The following is an 18,822-nucleotide window of genomic DNA, read 5'->3' on the forward strand; positions in this document are numbered from 1 at the left end:
GTGCAGATTATTTTTTCCTCATGTGTGGTTGTTACTACTGCTGTTATTTATCGAATGGTTTGCCCGCGTTCGTTCCGCTGTTATCTGATAGGGGCACAGAGAATAAATGTGTGGGACGCAACGAAAGCACCAGACTTCATCTGTCTGTTCCCGGTGGTATATCAATGCCCTTGCAGAACGATATTGTTGTTATTGCCGTTTTATCAGAACGAACGACGAGTACAGAGCGGCTTCGGTGTTAGCAACAAACGGTCGAAACAACAGGCGACCGACTCTCACTAGGTTACGATAGCTTCAGCGGTGGCATCAGTACCCGTCAGACCCAACCAGATCCGCCATTGCTGTCGCTTCAGACACGTTTCGATCACGTTACGGACCATTACGGCTATTTAGCAGAATTATTTAGAATACAACAACAATAACACTGTTAGCGCCGCCGGTGACGACGAGGAAGAAGGCAATACACAGTACTCATCCGTTAACAGACGGATTCAGCATGCAGCGAGCGTCGTAGCTTGAGACAACGATAGCCGTAGCGCTATCATGTACAGAGGGGTCAGCCCAGGCAACGAAAAAATTATTATTATTACACGATAGATCGTATAGAGCACAACGGCGGAGATGACGGCAAAGTTCCCAGCCAGATCGCGCGTTGTAGCTTGCCTGTCCAGCCGGCGCGGCAAAACCGCTGCGGCTCACAGTACGACGAATAAGTATCTCTGATCTAGCGCACAAAAGTCCCGCAGCTGCTACCGCAGGTGCCGTTCTGTAGAAATGGAAGGAACAATCAATTTCCCAAGAATATAAGGAAGCAGAGGTAAGTCAGAGAACAGCAGGGAAAAAAAACAACGACTACGAAAAGGATAAAACATTAATAATAATGAAAGTTAAGTAATAAGCCGCCGCCGCTGCTGCTGCAGCTAAAAACGTCAGAAGCCGGCGTGGGCTGGGGACGGCTGTGGCGGCAAAACAAGCTTTGTACTAAAATACATCAACCACTATATATACATATACACACTTATCTGGCAGGGTCTAACGCCGGCAGGCAGCGACGACAAGAACGACAACGCCATGATGCGATGCGATGCAATGCGAAGCAAGATGTTACCACGGCGACGCAGGCGCTACCGTTGCTGGTGGTAACGGGCCTTCTACCACCAATAACAACGGTTTGCTCTGTGGGAACATTTGACATGTCACCCTGCCCGCTAAATATATTTCGACTTTTGCATTTGGAACTGTCGTAGCGTTACATCAAACACACCCCGTCGTATTCTTCTACTGTAGCAGACGGCCAGTTGAGCCGAGAAAAGCCGGGGTGACCACGTAACGGGGAGCTGATCTCAAATTTGCTCTTGCCATTGGTGACGTTCGTCGAGATAGATACTATTGTTTGCTAGTGGTGCTGATCTGCTGACCAATCCATCCATTCAAACGATATGTGCTGCCCATTATGTGCCTAAACTTGATCGAAAGTGTTAATACATATGGTACGTAAGATAGAATCCAGGAACAGTACCCCAAAGCAGGGTGATTATATTCGCGTAGTATATGCCATTACGCACACCAGTCGTGAACACCTAATCATCTCATTAAAATAACGAAAAGAAGAAAATAAACGCAAGTAAAGAAAAGTAATATCAATTTCCCTGCTATAACTACTGGCTTCGTGGAATCTGCAATACCTCGCCGTATCACAGGACCCCCGATTTTGCGAGTCGACAGTCTTCAATCCCAAGCTTGTCACTTTACGGCAAGCACCGAGAAACAAAAAAAACAACAAATTGAGGACCTCATCCATTTGCTTGCGCCCAACTAGATTAGAACTGAAGGCCTTCTAATCCCAAGTTCCCGGTAAGTGTGTTAATATCATGTATACGTGTACGTATAATATAAATGTGTATGTATATTCATTAATGTGATCTATAGACGCGTAGTAACCACATGTGAGATCGTCCTGGTTGTGGCACGTCCTCAATAATGTTAAGCTTTGAGAGTTAGCTAGGACAATTCGACCTCGCTCTAACGTTGTCTCCACTCTAGGCTGTCGCCTCAACAAAAAAAAAAGAAATTCACACTTATTTGCTTATTATAAGTTACCTGCCACTGTGTTGTCAGCCAACGACCGGATTCGTCACTGCTGTGGCCAGTAAGCTCCCGTAAGTACACCTAAGCACACATCTATAACTTACGAACTAACCAATGTTTGCAGATTCTCACCGTGTTCCTGTTGCTGCTTGTTATTTGTCTTATGGTTTCCACGTTACAGCATGCAGCGTACAAACAAAATAAGAAACGATGATAAGTACGACAGAAACACCGGGAAGGTATATATTCTTATGTTACTCTACATTTTAATGGAAGAACCGTTAGACCTCGTCGAGCGCATCGACTAACCCAGGGGTTGACTTTCCGCATTGTGTCTTCTAACGGAGAAGCACTTCGTGTAGTTGGAGTCGTTGATCTTGGCTAGATTGTTTGCGAATTCGTCTCGCTAGCTGCTATACAGGAACACACATACGTATGTCATCTGCATGCAGCTCAACGCTAGTTTTCGACACCTGTAGACTTGTCTGTCTAACACTGTGCATGTATACGCTCATTAGATAACGTTAATGGTATGACTCAGGAACAGAAAGAAGTGGCCATATGTTTAACCGACTTTTGCGTGTGAAGGGCGACAAAGCGTGATAGCGAAGGAATCAGTATTTCGGTAGTCACTTTTACATGAAGGCTGCGTTAGTAACTAGTTATTAGTTGGTCATAATGTGTCAGCAATCGCTTAGAACGGTTGTAACAGATCACAGGGTGATTCGTTCTACGCGTTATGACAATGTATTCGTTTGAATATGGTAGGTAATAACTTCCATTGGAGATCATAGAGAGAGAGACCTTTATTATGCAATTGTATGACAGATTCTCAACAGGCAGCAGACAAGGTACTCAATGGTGAATTGACTAACTAAAAGAAGAAAATGAAAATAGTTTATATGGGCAACAGATAGACTTGAGATGAATTGCCTGGAAGGCTCAGCAAATTGCAAACAAATGCTCTGGACTTGCCACCCACAAGTATCGTGACCTGTAACGACGCCTGGCAGAAAGTGGACCTGCTAAAGAAAAGTAACATGTAATGTTGTACAATATATTGATGCATTTGTCTTTATTCAGTGCGCTGATTTTACGCGTCCTCGTTTGCATTTTGGACAAAACTTCAGGAAACCAGTGGAAGAGAGCTGACAAATTAAAAACAACAGAAGATTAGAGAGAAAGTAAAAAAAATAACGCCCAACTGTTTATTGAATAATTCGATAAGAGTGTATTTGATGTTTCTTAGCCTGAGTCGTCGTCGTCGTCGTCGTCGTTGTTGGTCGGCCTAGTCATCATCAGATCCAATCTAGAATCGGACGTGTCTGCTCCTGAACGGCGATGGCATCGGAAGGGTGCTCTTCGTACAGACGGATGAAAGAATAATCCTTAGTTGCCTATTGCTATTGACGTTGTGGCCATTGTGCCATTACTGCTACTGTTTTTCGCGGCACCGTTGAAGCTCTTCTGAAATGTTGGCGCTGTTACTGTTATTATTGCTATATTCTGTTAACGCTGTTCGAGGTATTGTTTTTGGGGCTAGATTATAATATTCCGTTTCTATAGCTTCTTCCGGAGCATTTGACTGACGGCAGCCATTCCACTTCGGCCCAAGCCGCTGTATTCATACTCTATCAAATTCTGATATAGCTATAAGCTTTTATTGCGGTATAGATATATGTATATATACATGGCAATATAATTATTGCCATGACGCTGCTGCTGTGGCTACGGTGGTGGGTTACGTGGTGTTGCCGTTGATCTACTGATAGCCAGCATCTCAGCGGCAGTAGCTGTGGCAGCAGATGCAGAAGCTGACAGAAGAACGGTCGACTAAGTGTTCGATGCGGCTTTTTTTCTGTTGTTATTGAATCTGTGTTGCTGCCCGATCATTGCGTGTCCGTCTATCGACGTTAGCCGCCTTGCGGTTTCGCAGAAGGAGTCAAACAACTTTCGTATCGCAACAGCAGCCAGCATCCGCTTGTGATACTCGTTCGTGTCAGATTCGCCGCGCAACAGGCGTTTGGCAGCAGACGATGTTAAAAATAGATCCGCTGAAATAAGCATTATGGGTCGAGATGGTAAAGTGACGGGCGAGAAAAAAGTCGTTGACAGGCCGGACAAAGCCAGAGGAAATGTGTGGACGAATGCCGTTCGCATTGATAACCTTTTTACACATAACTATCATAAGTTGAATGTGTCTAGAAACCGTAAGATAAGTTTTACGTTTTTAGAGGACCTAGTGAACTGTTAGCTTCGACACTAGATGGATCCCATCTATAAATATGACTGTATAAATTAGGATTCCGCCTTCAGAAAAGCTAATTGAGCTATACAAGTGGTAAAATTTCAGCTCATGATCGTATTAGATCGCGTTGAGAATACTGTTTCAATAGGAGAAAATAATTCAAATTGTAGATACTGTTACGTTTTACGCTATCAACTAATTTTTGACTGTAACTTGGACGTTTTACTATAAATAACGTAAATTGAGCAAATGTTGGCATCCATCCACGGAACAATGGCGCCCAGGTCTTGTCCAAGAAGACGCTAAACCTCTTTGAACAAAAACGGTAATCTATGAGAGTTGCAATCAACATCACGCTAGTATACTTTGCTAGTCTACAAAAGGTCTAGAAGATTGTTTAGCATAAACAGCTACAAATCCAAAGATAGGTTTGACTGTTAGTCAGAGTGCGTACTGATGCCATGTCGTGCCCACTTTTTAGGCGCATATTCTAAAAGCTAAGTGAAATACGGGGTTTCGTATTAGAAAAATTCGTGTACACGTGGCAGTCAACTCGTCGAAACCTAGATGATAACTAATCAGCGCAGAAAGTAACTTGAACAGCGTTACGTTTAACTGCAAAATAAGTTCGTCATTATAGAAGTTCCACAATAAGCCATTCAATTGGGATAACGAACGAAGCGTTACTTGAATTCGTGCAAAGCTATCTGCCTACCATCGCACTATCAAGCATATACCCCTTATGACATAAAAATAGCCCACAGCGACAGCAAATACTTTATGGTAGTGGTATTATCTCAAATCGCAGTGACATAATATGTCTTTAATTATCTTTTACCTCTCGGTCAATGGCAGACGATTAGGGATAGCCGATCAGGCCACCGACACTAAGCTCGACTAGAAACCCAAAAGGCTCATATAAAACCAGTTGTGTATCTATGACTGAGTGGAGCATTTTCGCTTTAGCATTAAAGCGTTCATCCATGTGTGATACAGGGCCCTGTCAGTGCATAACGGCATTCTGTTCGTTGCCAGTTTCAGCCGGAAGAGATTCGGGAAATGACCGCCACGCAGGCTAAGTACAATATTTTTACATCATGTTAATATGTAATATTTCAATTAGCATAAAATAAAGGCGGGTCGTCATAATTCTCGTCTCTCATCCGATCGAGGAAACCGCTTTTTTTTTTTTTTTCTAATAAATTCAATAAATAACGAAACACATTAATAACAACGATAAACGGAGCTAGTCGCCGCCAAATGCAGTTGTTTTACAAAACCTCTTTTACAATAAATAGTAATAGACAGAATGTGGACGTTCACGATGCCATTTGTGTTACATTCAAGGTGAATTTGATAAAACGCCATTACTTACAATGTCTATGTGATATTGTTTGCAAGTTTATGTCTAACCCTATTAAATTATAATAATGGCTGCTATAGAAATTGCAGTAATCGTTAATAGGAAGGAATAACAATGATTGCCCCCAGCGCACCGATGAGTCAACAAAGTAAATTTTAAACTGCATTTTGCAGTGGCAGTTTCGTGATGCAGTTGGCACCGCAATTGATTATTAGGTAGATACAGTCTGTATGAATGTAAGCACTCGCCGGTGTCGTCCACTGAGCCCACTCAGGCGGTCTTGACGGCCAGCAGCACCGCTCGTAAAATATTTTGTGTCTTAATAAGAGAAGTTGTATTTTAATCAGAAAATGGAAATGCAAATCCGTCAAACAGAGACCGTTAAAGCCGAATTTGGACATTTATATCGTTTTGAGTAAATAGGCTCTAATGGTTGCTGTGTGTGCCGTTTGTCCAACCGCGCTCGAACCTATTTATTCACCGATCCTATAGGATCCTGTTCCATACTTAATTTTCGCTGTACATTTAGCCGGCAGTAACTAATATTCGGGCTAGTAAACGAAAAAAATATTTTCTGGCGCGAAAAATCACAGTGACAGTCGAATATATTGGCAAGTGGTAAGAAGCTAGACAAACTCGTTTGTGGCATTTATTTTTACATCTTTATAACTTATTACGTACACCTTGAATACATGAAAATAAGGAGAATAAGTTCACTTTCAATAGAAAGAGAGCGTGATTGTATTCGATCGCCGTCACCTGCTACTACTGTTGCTGTCGCTTTCGTTAGCAGTACTGTGATTGATTTTTCCTTATGTCTCGGCGTCTTACTTTGTTGACTAAACGCCGACGCAATTTACTCTTTGCTCGAGTCACTTTCAGCATCGGTATGCTTTTCCGTTTTAGTTATCTTCTTCAATGACGTTTCGGCCGACTGATTCTTCGTTCCTGAGGACTCGAATCACTTCGGTGCCGCTGCTCCTGTTACGTCGGACAGCGGCGTTCTGTGCGCAACAAGACGCTAACAGTACGGCCGATTTCCGCTTCGCCAGCATCAGCATGTTTTCCGATGTAGAAGTTCTTCGTCAAAGAGCGACAGTTCTATCCTGTGTGCCTCCTCCATCCTCCATTTCTCTCTCGCTCTATATATATATATATATATATACGTATATAAATTCTGTCTTTCTTTTTCTTTCCTCGATCGAAGCGTTGAACCAATGTGCATCACATATTTCTCCACCGTTTAGCCCTTCCTGCCTATACACCAAACGTCTCCTCGAAACCCATAGTCCTTGAAACCTACAGTTAATGCTTTAGCTTGTGATGATGGACATAGCGATCACTGCTGCTGCCGCCGGAGGCTTCTCTGTCAATTTTCTTTTCTTGAGTTTTGCAGCGATAGCCTACATATTTTTGCTGGCTGAAGAGATGCGGCGATGGCAGCAATGACACCGAGCTGGAGGCACGGACAGGTAGTAGCATCTATGTTCGCCATGATAGACCTAGCTAGCACTGGCTCAGACAACAGTAGAAGAATTATTCGTGAGTCATCATGACTAGAGTGTTATCGGGCTATAACCTGAAGCCATCGAAAACTGCCGATCGCCTCTTCGGCTCGGGTTGGCGCTGTTACTGCAGCCACTAACCAACGTCGCCGCTGTAACCCCTGAGACTTCTGGTGCTGTTCATGTTTCATTCGGGTCATTCTTTTCATTTCCTACTTCTGCTCTTGGCTCGTCCCATTCTTGACGAAGAAACTGGCTCTTCGGCTGGCCTTCACCCTCTCGGATTTAAATCTTAAAGCCCACCTTAACCCAGATGGTTAAATGCCCCGGGGGAGGGAGGGTTGTGAAGGGAGACAAGGAGAGCAAACCAGAGAGGGAACGAGAAAGCGAGAAAAAGATGCGGCCGTGTTAGAAGACCGTTAGCATCCTAACAGCCATAGCAGCATCACCGGACGAAGATCCAAGCAGTCGTCAAAGGAGGTCGTCAGTCCCGCTAAACCCAGTTTTCTTGTCTTGTCTAACACAGCTGTTGTTCTGATTCTACTAGTTGTGGGATGGTGTTGCCTTTTCTCGGATGCACTCTGCTTCGGGAAGAATGTGGGTCGAGCCGTGCGACTTGCTGTGGGAGGGTAGCAAACATTATTACGATCAGACTTGGCTTGTTCAGCTTCACTTGTATAGAGCGATAACCTGAGACAAAGGATCGTTCTAGATTGTCCTTTTTTGTTCAAAAAAACCTTCTAATTCTTTGTTACTGGGGCAAACGAACGTTATGAATACATTTCTGGATAGAGCGGCCGTCGTCGTCACCGTCTGCGAACAACTCATCGCGGACGTGGTGACTTGAGAGTGGAGTCTGTGTGTATGCTAAAGGACCATGTCATGAACCATGATATGTAGGAAACTGGCCGAGCTGATTCTTTTGCTTAAGCCACCTTCTTTTTTGTTTGGTTCGGCTTGACCAAATATCGACGGGGCAACTAATGGTGGATGGATGGAGCAATCGCGACTGCCCTTTAGCCAATAGATGCCTCTTTGTCCTTTCCCTATTTCTCCTAGTGCTGCTTTTACCGCTCAGTTCAGGCCGTCAGCGTCTGTTTTGTATAACATGCTGCCTGCGTTGATAGATCAGCGAAGGGAACATCGGCCAAGAATGAGGCTGACCAAATACTCAAGTCTTTTGTCAGCCCTAAATTCAGTGAACTGCAATAAATACAGTAGATTTAGAAGTACCCTTCCCGTTCATAGTTACGCCAGCCAACAATTTTGCACAGCGTTATGCATTTCACATATACAGATACTAATTAAAAGCGCTCATTTGTTGCTGCACACAGACTTCAATTAGGATCGTGTCCCTGCTGCTGGTTTAGAAGCTGAGCTAGGCTGGAAGGGTTCAGTAGCGACGCTTACAAAACCAGTTCTGATACGGCTTTTCTGTTAGGATGCTTGCTTAGTTCCTGCACATATTATTATACCTGAAATTAAAAAGTAGTTGTAAATGCCTTAAAAGGGGCAGTGGGTCTAAGCCCGCGCTTAGAACTGACCACGTTCAAAAGACATAACGAGGTCGATACGTTTTTTTGTCACCCTCCCTAGTTATTGTTGCGCACCTAAATTCTTTCACCACTATAGTTCTATACTACTGGATAAATACCGTATAAATCGAAAGTGTTACTACTTTACATGAACATTTTCGGTTCATTTGGACAGCCCTCTTTCTCAAATGTGCATATATACTGAGATTTGCTACGAAAAAGTCACGGGACTTTAAACAACTGGCATTTAAGGCTAACCAAGAGTAGACAGGTCGTACGCAGGACAAATTTGTTATTTTCAGTATTGTCGCAAATGGTATCAAGATCTTATTCGTCGGGATTGCCCCCATAGGTTTGACGGACCAAAAGCCGTCATCAGCTGCAAAGGGAATTTGTTTCCTTGACTTGCTGTGGGACTCGTAAATCGACCGCAAGCATATCCGCATGGCGACTATTAACAAGTCTTACGAAATGGGTTTATCTTCTTGACGGCCCCTAATCGTTACAACTGGCTACATGGACCTGGAATTTTCTATGCCTGTGCACCCCCAACCAACGGCAGCACTAAGACACCTAGAAACAAAGATTACTATTATGTCTTCTAAGCTTATCCGTAGATATTAAGCTTAGCTACATCCTATTCAGATATCAATATATAATTTCGTTTAATAAGGCGTTTATTTTCTAGTTTCCAGTAGTATTTCTAAACTAGTCGTCACCTGTAAAATGCTCAGTCGACCTAGCCATTAGGTGAACGATCCTGTTTGACGTCGATCTACAGCACCCTTTTGTGCCAAAAAAGATTTCATTAATTATAGTATAATTAGTTACTACTCTTATTTTCTCCTATCAAGTAGTTTAATTGATTATTATTGAATTAGGATTTCAGTAATGCTTTGCCTCATGCAAAGTTTAGCATCTAAACGGGAAAAAAATTGATCGCAACGAAAATCGAAGCCCTCATTGATCCTTGATGTCGTCTGCGTTAAACGTATTGATAAAGAAAACGTGCACATATTATTCGCAATAAGATGTCGTAACCTGAAGTAGATTATTTAGAGTTTGTGATCGTCACTAGCGAAAACTATAAGCTGTGGCAACAGTGCAGGTCTATCAAGCAATGGGGGCCACGCTCGAACTACGAGGCTGCAGGAATAACGAGAACACTAGTCTAAATCTGGGTCGACGACAATGACAACAAACACATCCACAACAGCGACATTAAAGGCAGTAACAGTATGCAAGAGCTATTGCAACAAGAGTCCTAATAGAACACTGCGATATTTCGCGCTGCACCACATGGTATGATTAGACAGCTTTGTTTCTTGACCCTGGGTGTTGCATCCATCTAAATAGACAAGCACACAGAGAGATGGGCCTTGGCATACAGAAAGACAGTAACAGGCTTGAGAAAGTCAACAAGGGCCACGGGCTGGCCAGATAGGTAATACAGAACAGACACAGTTATGTCTCAGGCGGGCACAATCAGAAGTAGCATATCAAAACGATAAGCAAGTAACTAGCTTCCTTCCTCGGAACCGGGTCGACTCCAATGAGGATCTAACGAGGGCAACGAAATGCAGATAGTTCGACGATATAAACGAATAGTTTCTAAAGTATTAGGCTACATTGAGGGCACTTCGCTCGATGACAGCTAAGGAAGGAGCGTCAATAGACCGCTAGTGAATGTGACCACAATCGAATATGGAGGAACGAAATAGATTTCGAAAAGCAGTATTACATACAGCAGCCGAGCTCGTGGCAGGCAAAACGAGCTCGGCTGCTGTATGTAAGCATGGGAATAATATTAGAATTTAATAGATCGACTGCGCAAAAAGGCGCCAAAAAGTAGTTCCCGTTTGTCTGCAAGCGAATGGACGCTTTTGGAATTACTTCATTACGTATAGTAGAACACAACGTCATCTTTATTCGATCGAGCCAAGAACACGAGATTAATCAATTCTGGTTTTTGAAAACACTCCAAGACGTGAAAAACCGCCCTTATGGAGAGTAATAGTCGTTAAGTATACGGGGCAAGCATACCAGATCATATCGAATACATTGTTGGCAGAAGGGTGATCAGAAACGATGGACGCATTTTCGAGAGTAAAAGCGGCAAAATTACATATGTTGATTTTTGTTCTTTTTGAGACATTACGAGCTGCTCGCCACGATGGCCATTGCCATAGGCGGTATGATGACGTTTGGAGAGCGAGAGTCAAATCTAAGAGAAAAAGAAAGAGGCGACGTGAAGAGCAACTCAAATTGCCGAGATGACCTTGGCGTCAGCTTTAAGCAGACGAAGCGAAGCGCCCAGCAACAGACGCGAGTGGCTGTGGACTATTCGACATTAAACACTACCGCGGCTGATAACAATACTGATGGCTTTTGTAGAAGTTAATATTTGTTTACACACGTGCTCCTATGAAGCATCACTGATCTTCACGATACCTGCTAATTATCTTACTTTACACTCAGGCAATAATCCTTCTGAGAAAGAACGGCTTATGCGCTGCAAAGGTGAACTCAAACGACTGAAATTGGAAATTCACGAGCTTATGAAAGATGTATAGCTTATTTTCACTGTTAGATAAATAAAGCAAGCTGGTGTATTGGACGAAGACTCGTTCTTCTAGTATAAACAATACTATACGCAAGCGACGCGCCGTGCGGCGCTCGTAGTCACTCGCCTTGATACTGGTCTACTTGAAAGTTATTCTAAAGTTAGCTTGCAAGTTTTAACAAATTTAAAAAGTTCGAATGGAGAAAAAAGGCCAACCTCCAGTAGATGGATACACCAGGTCTGTAGGTGTGCATTTCTAGTTAGGAAAAGGAGCCAGCCTGTCCTTTCACATATACACGATGATTAAATTAGGCAGGTGTTTGTAGTTTCAAAACAGGTATGCATTTTCATCATACACACTAATAAAGAACATTCATGAGCATGGAAACGGGTCGTGTATATAGTTTGTGTTAGAGCTCTATCTATGTAAGTACTAACATGACTAGAAGAAAGAACACGTCTTATAATTTTGGAAACTTAGTGAGAAGATATAGGCGAGGAGTTACAATCTCACGATTGCGGTTCCTCCATTCGGTGCAGTCGTAAGAAGTTGGGAAACGGAAGTACAATTTTCCTAAATGAATGTCCTCTTATTCGCATAGGGATAGGTAAAAAAAAAAATAACACATATGATATACGGGGTACCCTGAAACGCGAGCCCCACGGAAAATTTCTCGAAATTTAACTGTTTAATAAGTAATCTTTTCCTTCGATTTAGAAAACGTTTGGAATTTTACGTCCAATATTGTTTTTAAGCATCGCTTTAAACGACTGGCCCTCCGCACGAAAACAAGCGCGCCTACGCCACGTTTTCATCTCGGTGGTCTTTAAGTTTAGAGAGCTCATTTCCTGTTCTGTGAGTACATATTCGAATAGGGTAGCTTATGTTCTAACGCAGTTTAGAAATATTTGGGTCAAAATGGTTATTTTTTTTTTATTTGCTTTTTTCCTTGTCCTAAATAAATGCCACTATCATCGACCGAATAGTGGGTGAGTGAGGACGAATTGACTGAACGGAAGGCCACCCTAGAAACTTCTGTTGATTTCCAATAAGGTTTGCATAACTTCCTGAATATTTGTAATTATGCAGCACCAAATAGTGAACAAATATTACTATCCAATGTCATAATTTCCTACAGTATATGCATTACAACTTTCTGACATTTACTTCATTCCAAGCATCCCCAGCATTCGGATATAAATGTAGGTCAAACAACCAAAGCCTATCTCAGAAGTCGGACAGAACCCTCTACAGAATCCCCCAGCCCCTCCTTCAAACTGGCTAGCTCGGTCACCCCTTTGCTTTATCGATACCCTGTCTGTTTTTTTCGTTACAGAAATTGTTCAAGGCTAGAAGATTACATAGGGTCACATTGGTAACAGTGGGAGCTAGTGATTGCACCGGCTACAAAGCAGCAAACAGAATTTATTCGCTGGACAGTCTGTCTTGTTGCTCCAGGCGCTGCGAACGCCGCCGCTGTCACCCCCTGCGCACAACAGACCCAATTCAAACGTTTGTACAAAGACACACTGAACACAACATGGTTAGACAAGGTCGAACTGTGAAGGTGGAGCTGCTACAGCTGTTAGCGCTACTCAGGGGTCGCTCGACGGAGCCTTCCTATTTCCAGTTTTCATAGTGCTCACTCTGTATCCACTGTTCCATTCCCTGATTCCCATCTCACAGCCTAATAGACAACGGGTAGACGGAATGTGCGTAGGCCGTACCCTGAGACAGTCTTAGAAAGCTATTGCTAGTCTGAAACGACGGGAGGCGGAGGGACAAACGCCAAATGGTGCGTCGGTGGCGCCGGGGACCGACAAGGCATAGCTCACCCCGAAAGTGAACTGCTCGTGGCCACTTATTTGTTGTACAGCAACGTAACGATGGCACTGTTAAGCCTATAGCTGGTGCTATTATTATTACTTTTACTATTCTTTTCCTTACCACTACTTGCACTTTGGTTGCAACGAGATAGGTTCTTATAAATTCAACTACCAGCTAGGCCGTCACTGAGCTAGGCTGCAATAGCCCTTCGGCTACAATTGTTGCTTCTTCTTATACTGCCACTATTACTACCAGTATAACTGGTACTGACTGGTAGATTTTCCAATAATGTTCCGATGCCGTACTGAGACAAAGATCACAAACAGCCTGGTTGCCTTCATTGCGTACTGTTGACGCCGCCGGGGTTCCAATGCAACCGACTGTCAGCCTGCCATAATACTAGGATAGGGCGCTACTGCCTCTGGGGCTAGAGGTATGCCAGGGGAGAGCTGCTACTACTACTACCTTAATCGTTGCAAAAGCAGGAGTTACCGCCCCAGCAGCGCCTCTGCTGCCACCGACGCCGCCATGACCGCTTCTATTGAACACAAATTGTTGTGTTGTTGTTTTCGCTCTACGTTTGAACTCTTGCGATTGCCCCAAAGTTGGTTCTGCCGTCGCTTCGGCTGGTTACGTCTCCGCGGCTAGACTTGCGCCGATTACTTATTGAATTCGGCAATAGTATCCTGTACCGCTGCCACAATCACCCCAACCCCGACGCCTCCTCTCCGTCTGATCCCCTGTGGATTTTTTTCGTACAATTCAGACGCCCTCAGTGGTATTGTCCACAGCAGAACCGGACTGTTGGCCAAATAAGCTGATCCGATCTGGCTTGACTTCATGACTTGGCGTTGCATACTGTGACTTACCCAGCATAAACTAGCCTAGCCGCAATTTCCAGCGTGTTTTTGTGATATGGTTACTGTCAAGTGATCGATCCTAGCGTTTTCTACAGGCGTTTTCAGTCGCTCTGGCGTGGCCCCTAGCGACTACCCCCTAGCGACCATCGCTAGCGCCATCTAGCGGCGCTTACAATAGCGGCATCTTCTTTACCGCCCGCATTACGTTCTGGGCTGTGAAGGTCCCCTGTTTGTTGTCTATACGCACGAGGAGTAAGTATTTTTGTCCTAACCTATTTCACGTAACGTCAAAGCACGAATTCACAGAAGGTTCAGCAAAAAGAGGATCCATTTGAACTAGATCTAGGCTGATGGTCGAGGAAAATCGGGCCGGCAAAACTGCTCTCGTCCAGTATATAGAAAGCTGCTACTGCTTCACTAAACATACAACGTCAACGGAACTGAATTGAATTCAGTGAAATTACACGACGACCATGGCGATTGGAACGACGTTGGTCACAATGATGATGGTGATATCGCGGCCCACAACTAAGACCACTTCTGTCGCAGTGTATGTACATATGTCTATCTCTTTTTCTCTCCACACATTTAACTATAACTACTGCAATACCATATATATGGCATCTAATACAGCTACGGCCACCCGTTGTTGTTCTTTTCACAGCAGTAACAACATCATCTTGATGCTCCCGCGACCCTATATTGTAGGTAATTTCCGCTCTCGTTTTCCACAACGAGCTTGAGATTGATTTACTTCGGCACCTATTTAATTTACTCATAGTCGATTTATTCGCCCCAGGGTAAACTGGCCGTCCGAACAAGCGACTTGATCCGTAATACTCCGACGCAGCTGGCATTGCGTTTCGTAATGAAGTCGCTCTATTTGCAAATGTTGTAACAGCGGCAATCGCCGCATAAACCCTAACTACAGAAGCTACTACTACTACCACCACCTTTGCTAGGAGCATTGACAATAATGATACCACAACATCAATACGAATAACATTGTTCGAAATTTGTCTCTGTAAAATATTGAAAAGTGTCACAATTGTCCAGACGTTACACGCCGTCCTGAGCTGCTCACCCACTTGATGGTCGTAAACCAGCAGCTGCTGGTAACAGTTGACTGGGTTCCTCTCCTGGGTATCCCGCTCATGATTAAATGTAAGCATCGTCATCAGTTGGATATCTTCAGTCGTAAAAGTGTATAAAAATCGTTCGTTTTTTTTTTTTTTCACAGGACATTATTGTGACGCGTTTTTGTAACAGTAATTTTTTTCTGTATTTAATCCTCTTTCCTTTTCGATACGCAGATTCCTCTGATATCCATTGATCGGTCGTTGACAAATTTTAGCCCTCTAACATTTTGTATTTGACACAGTTTATGTATGTGAATATATAATGCAGACGCTATTTACGTAGACGTAGCGATACAGATAGAATTGTTTATTCAAACCGCGATGTTATAACGGTCATATTCACATTCTATTTAGACTGCACCCGCTAGTACTCTGTACTAGGATAACCACGTCTGTGGGGTCGTTCTGAGGCCTCGCATACTCATAGTTTGACGTCGCATTCTGACTGATGCATTGTCGTGCCTGAGTTTTACCGCAAAAGCTATTTCTTTCTTGTAGCAAATTGAATCTCATGAGTTTGCGCCTATAGGTAGTGGTAAACAGTGTTAATAATTAGCAGAGGGATATCCTCTCTATATAGTGCCGCAAGCACGTATTAATTTTTACGGAGGGATTATATATTTTGTTTTCGTTAGATATCCTAAGTAATGATTGCTTTTGTTGAGGTCGAGGGAAAAAATAATGTATGTACACCGATACATTACGTGTCGTCCTAACTACGTGAGTTTCTGCAGTATTCGCGATAGTGACCGTTAACGTGTGCAAAGCAATTTGTTGGAGCACCTGTTTTTTTTTTTATAGCAGTTGATAAGGGAAGGATTTTTGTCAGAGAATGCTGAGTGTATATGAAATACGTATTACAGATACCTTATCAGGTAAACCATTTAAAATCAGCAAACATTTTTACCAGTGTGTTATTTGTTAATGTTATTTGACAATTTTCCTCTCTATAGATAGAGATCACGCTGTTAACTGGGTTGGGTGTACCCATTGATAGTAGCTCTCTCATAAAGTCGCGCCACCACGACCTGACTTCGTTTTCACTCTTAGTACTGTCAATCCCATCGATTCCGTATCGTTCCAGCATCGGCCCAGGACGGTCAATTCGGATTCGCTTAACTGTGTTTCTTATTTAAGAGTACAACTACATAAAAGCAGCTCACGTGCATGGCCTGATCGTAGCTGTATTCCTTTGACAGGCCAATCAGTCGAGGCAAACTTGAATGAAATGGTTGATCGCCAAGTCGACTAAGTCTTCCCTGACGTCAACTAGATCCGACGACCCTGTGCCTACAACCGTACGTTAAGTTGCAGAACATGCCGATGAGAACTCATGGCTACAATGATTCGGCTACAATATGATTTGAGCTAGCCATCTTACCGAAGTTGCTTGCCAGATAGCTTGTAAGATGACATCAAGTACCCTGGTTAGCGTCGGCATCAAAAGCATAACATGTACCGCCGATGCCACGGACGTATGTGACCACTTTGAACAGCAACTAGGATCGCAAAGGTAGTAGCGGCAGCAGTTGCTGTTCTCGCTAACAGCAACTTAAGTAGTCCGTGCTTTTAAGTGCAAAGCGCTTCAGGCGGTCATAGTTCTCGTTTTTCTCAGGTAAACTCAGCTTTTGTATATTTTGTCGTTGGCAAAGAATTACAGCAGCAGAAGCTGCCGATAGGGGAAACCGGCAAGACTACCATGCGTTTTTCTTCCTCGATATCTTCTCCTCGCGCGATTCTTCTTCGCTACTAGTTCTCTTACCATCCTCACATCCCCAACACTGACTCGCTTCCGTTCCAGCTTGTTGACCTCCCCATTACTACTCGAAGGAGCTCTCATTCTACGCCTTTCCCCTCACTGATTTTGAGACCACGTTTCCCCTTCATTCTTCACCGTCGTTCTTTTTTTTTCTTTCCTTCCAGACGACCAGCCATGCAGCCGAGACAGACAGACAGCTCTACATCACTTGGCCGTCGGTCAGATAGGGATTATAGACGCGCCGTTAAATCGATACGTATCAATCGAGATGAAGCAGAAGACTACGAATGAGCAAAGGACGAAGAAGAAGATCATTCGAAGAAAGCGAAGGAAGTGAGCGGATAAAGTGGACAGACTGCGAACATCCCGGCGACGATAACGACGTTAGATTAGATTGGCTTAGGGATACAATACGATAGAAAAGAAGGAGAAGGACGAAAAAAGGAAGGGCCAGCGGCTGCTAGCAAGTAGAAAAGGCGAAGACAATTTCAAAAAGAGCAGGCAAAATGATGCTCCTAAATAGACCCTGTAATCCGCCCCCGCCAACTACAGTCGATGCGGCTTATGCATCTATTTTTATTGTAGTCAATTTTCTGGGGTAATATTGCACATGCGGCCCTCTCTAGGCAAGATTATTTCATTAGTACGTTGAACGTTGCTTTAATATATTCTCTTAATGTTTAAATAATTGAAGAGATTTTTTTGAGATGTCTTTGACTTTCGTACGTAGTGTCAGAACAGCCTGAGGTAACTAACTGTAACAAATGGTTACGCTGTTTATTTGTTGTTAGCTCTCGTCCTAAAAATTCAAATATAATAAATAAAATATTTAGTTTAGCGGGCGGCATTCAGGCTAATTAACCAGCATCGTCGCGATCGACTGGACAACGCTAACGTTATTTGTAGAAGTGCTTAACGTAAAACAAGAGATGTTTGCACTTTTATCGTAATTACGTAGGTAAAATGTTACTTGAAATGCAACTGAATCCATATTTAATATATTCCAAATGTGTGTGTGTTGTTCTTACGTTTTTCTTAGTAATATATTTTACACCTATCGCAAAATCGAGGACGTCACCAGGATCTGGTACATAACGTTGTCCTGAACGAAAGACTCCTCACGGCTCGCCAACGAGGCATAAAATACTTACGCGAATCCTTAAAATAATCATCACTAGAAGATGTGACAGATAATAAACTGGACGGACGCAAAGGGTGGAAATTGTATTTATTGTTTAGGAGACCTCATATATTTCTGCCGGTATCTATAAACGCGTTGGTTCTCCAACGTTTGCCTAATCTACAATCGCATAGAGTTCTTCATGAGTGATGCGTTATTGCTGAATTGCTAGATTTCAATTAGCAATAAAAAAGACAGCAATCAGTTGTTCAGCGATTATGGACACAGAAGCCTTGGTTTGCAAGTTACAGCTCAGACAACGATATGGTACACAAACGCAAATACTCATTGAATTGATCAACGAGTCGATTTTGACGAGATAGAGCTGCAAAAGAAGATAGATAAGGTCGATCGTTCCAAAAGTCGACGCCAACTACGACTACTTGGTGCCTATACCAACACCTATATTCGTATGTTTAACCTGATTGGTTGTGACTGTCGTAGCTGCCTTCGTCGTGGCTATTGCGGTTTGTAGGAAACCGTCGAAGAGAGGCATTCGCTCGTGTTCCATTTCTGCTTTCCCCAGACAACGATTCAGCACAGCTCCCCAAACTCCAGTTGAGAAACGTACAAATATCTTATACGAAAATAAAGCAGTAGATTCAACAAAATAGTATTTATAAAAGATACGGCACGGTCCTCGATCAGACGACACCGATGCCAATTATGCCCTTGAAGCATACGATCAAATATAATTGTGAATGCTTCGAGAAACAATGCTTCCACTTATAGAAACGGAATCCGCGACAAATAG

General features: G+C 43.2%; 2 long non-coding RNA genes across 11 annotated transcripts in view; one reads left to right on the forward strand and one right to left on the reverse strand.

The window, feature by feature from the left end:
* Positions 1-18,822, reverse strand: part of LOC147756953 (uncharacterized) — a 126,574-nt gene that overhangs the window by 78,311 nt on the left and 29,441 nt on the right. Inside the window, exon 3 of one of the 6 annotated variants that reach the window (XR_015324272.1) lies at positions 3,262-3,555. The exons of the other annotated variants lie outside the window; for them this stretch is intronic. This is a non-coding gene — a long non-coding RNA (uncharacterized LOC147756953). Of the gene's footprint in view, positions 1-3,261; positions 3,556-18,822 lie in introns of those variants that run through there. 6 annotated transcript variants of the gene reach the window in all.
* On the forward strand, positions 967-18,104 carry LOC147756954 (uncharacterized). Of its 5 annotated transcripts, XR_015324276.1 has the most exons (4): positions 967-1,854; positions 2,270-5,415; positions 6,606-6,726; positions 17,053-18,104. It is a non-coding gene; the product is annotated as an uncharacterized LOC147756954 (long non-coding RNA). The 5 variants fall into 5 exon arrangements; XR_015324277.1 differs by having other exon boundaries at positions 2,213-6,726; XR_015324275.1 differs by having other exon boundaries at positions 2,270-6,726.

The sequence above is a fragment of the Varroa destructor genome, unplaced genomic scaffold (assembly GCF_002443255.2).
Source record: "Varroa destructor unplaced genomic scaffold, Vdes_3.0 BEIS01000003.1, whole genome shotgun sequence".
NCBI classification, from domain to species: domain Eukaryota; kingdom Metazoa; phylum Arthropoda; class Arachnida; order Mesostigmata; family Varroidae; genus Varroa; species Varroa destructor.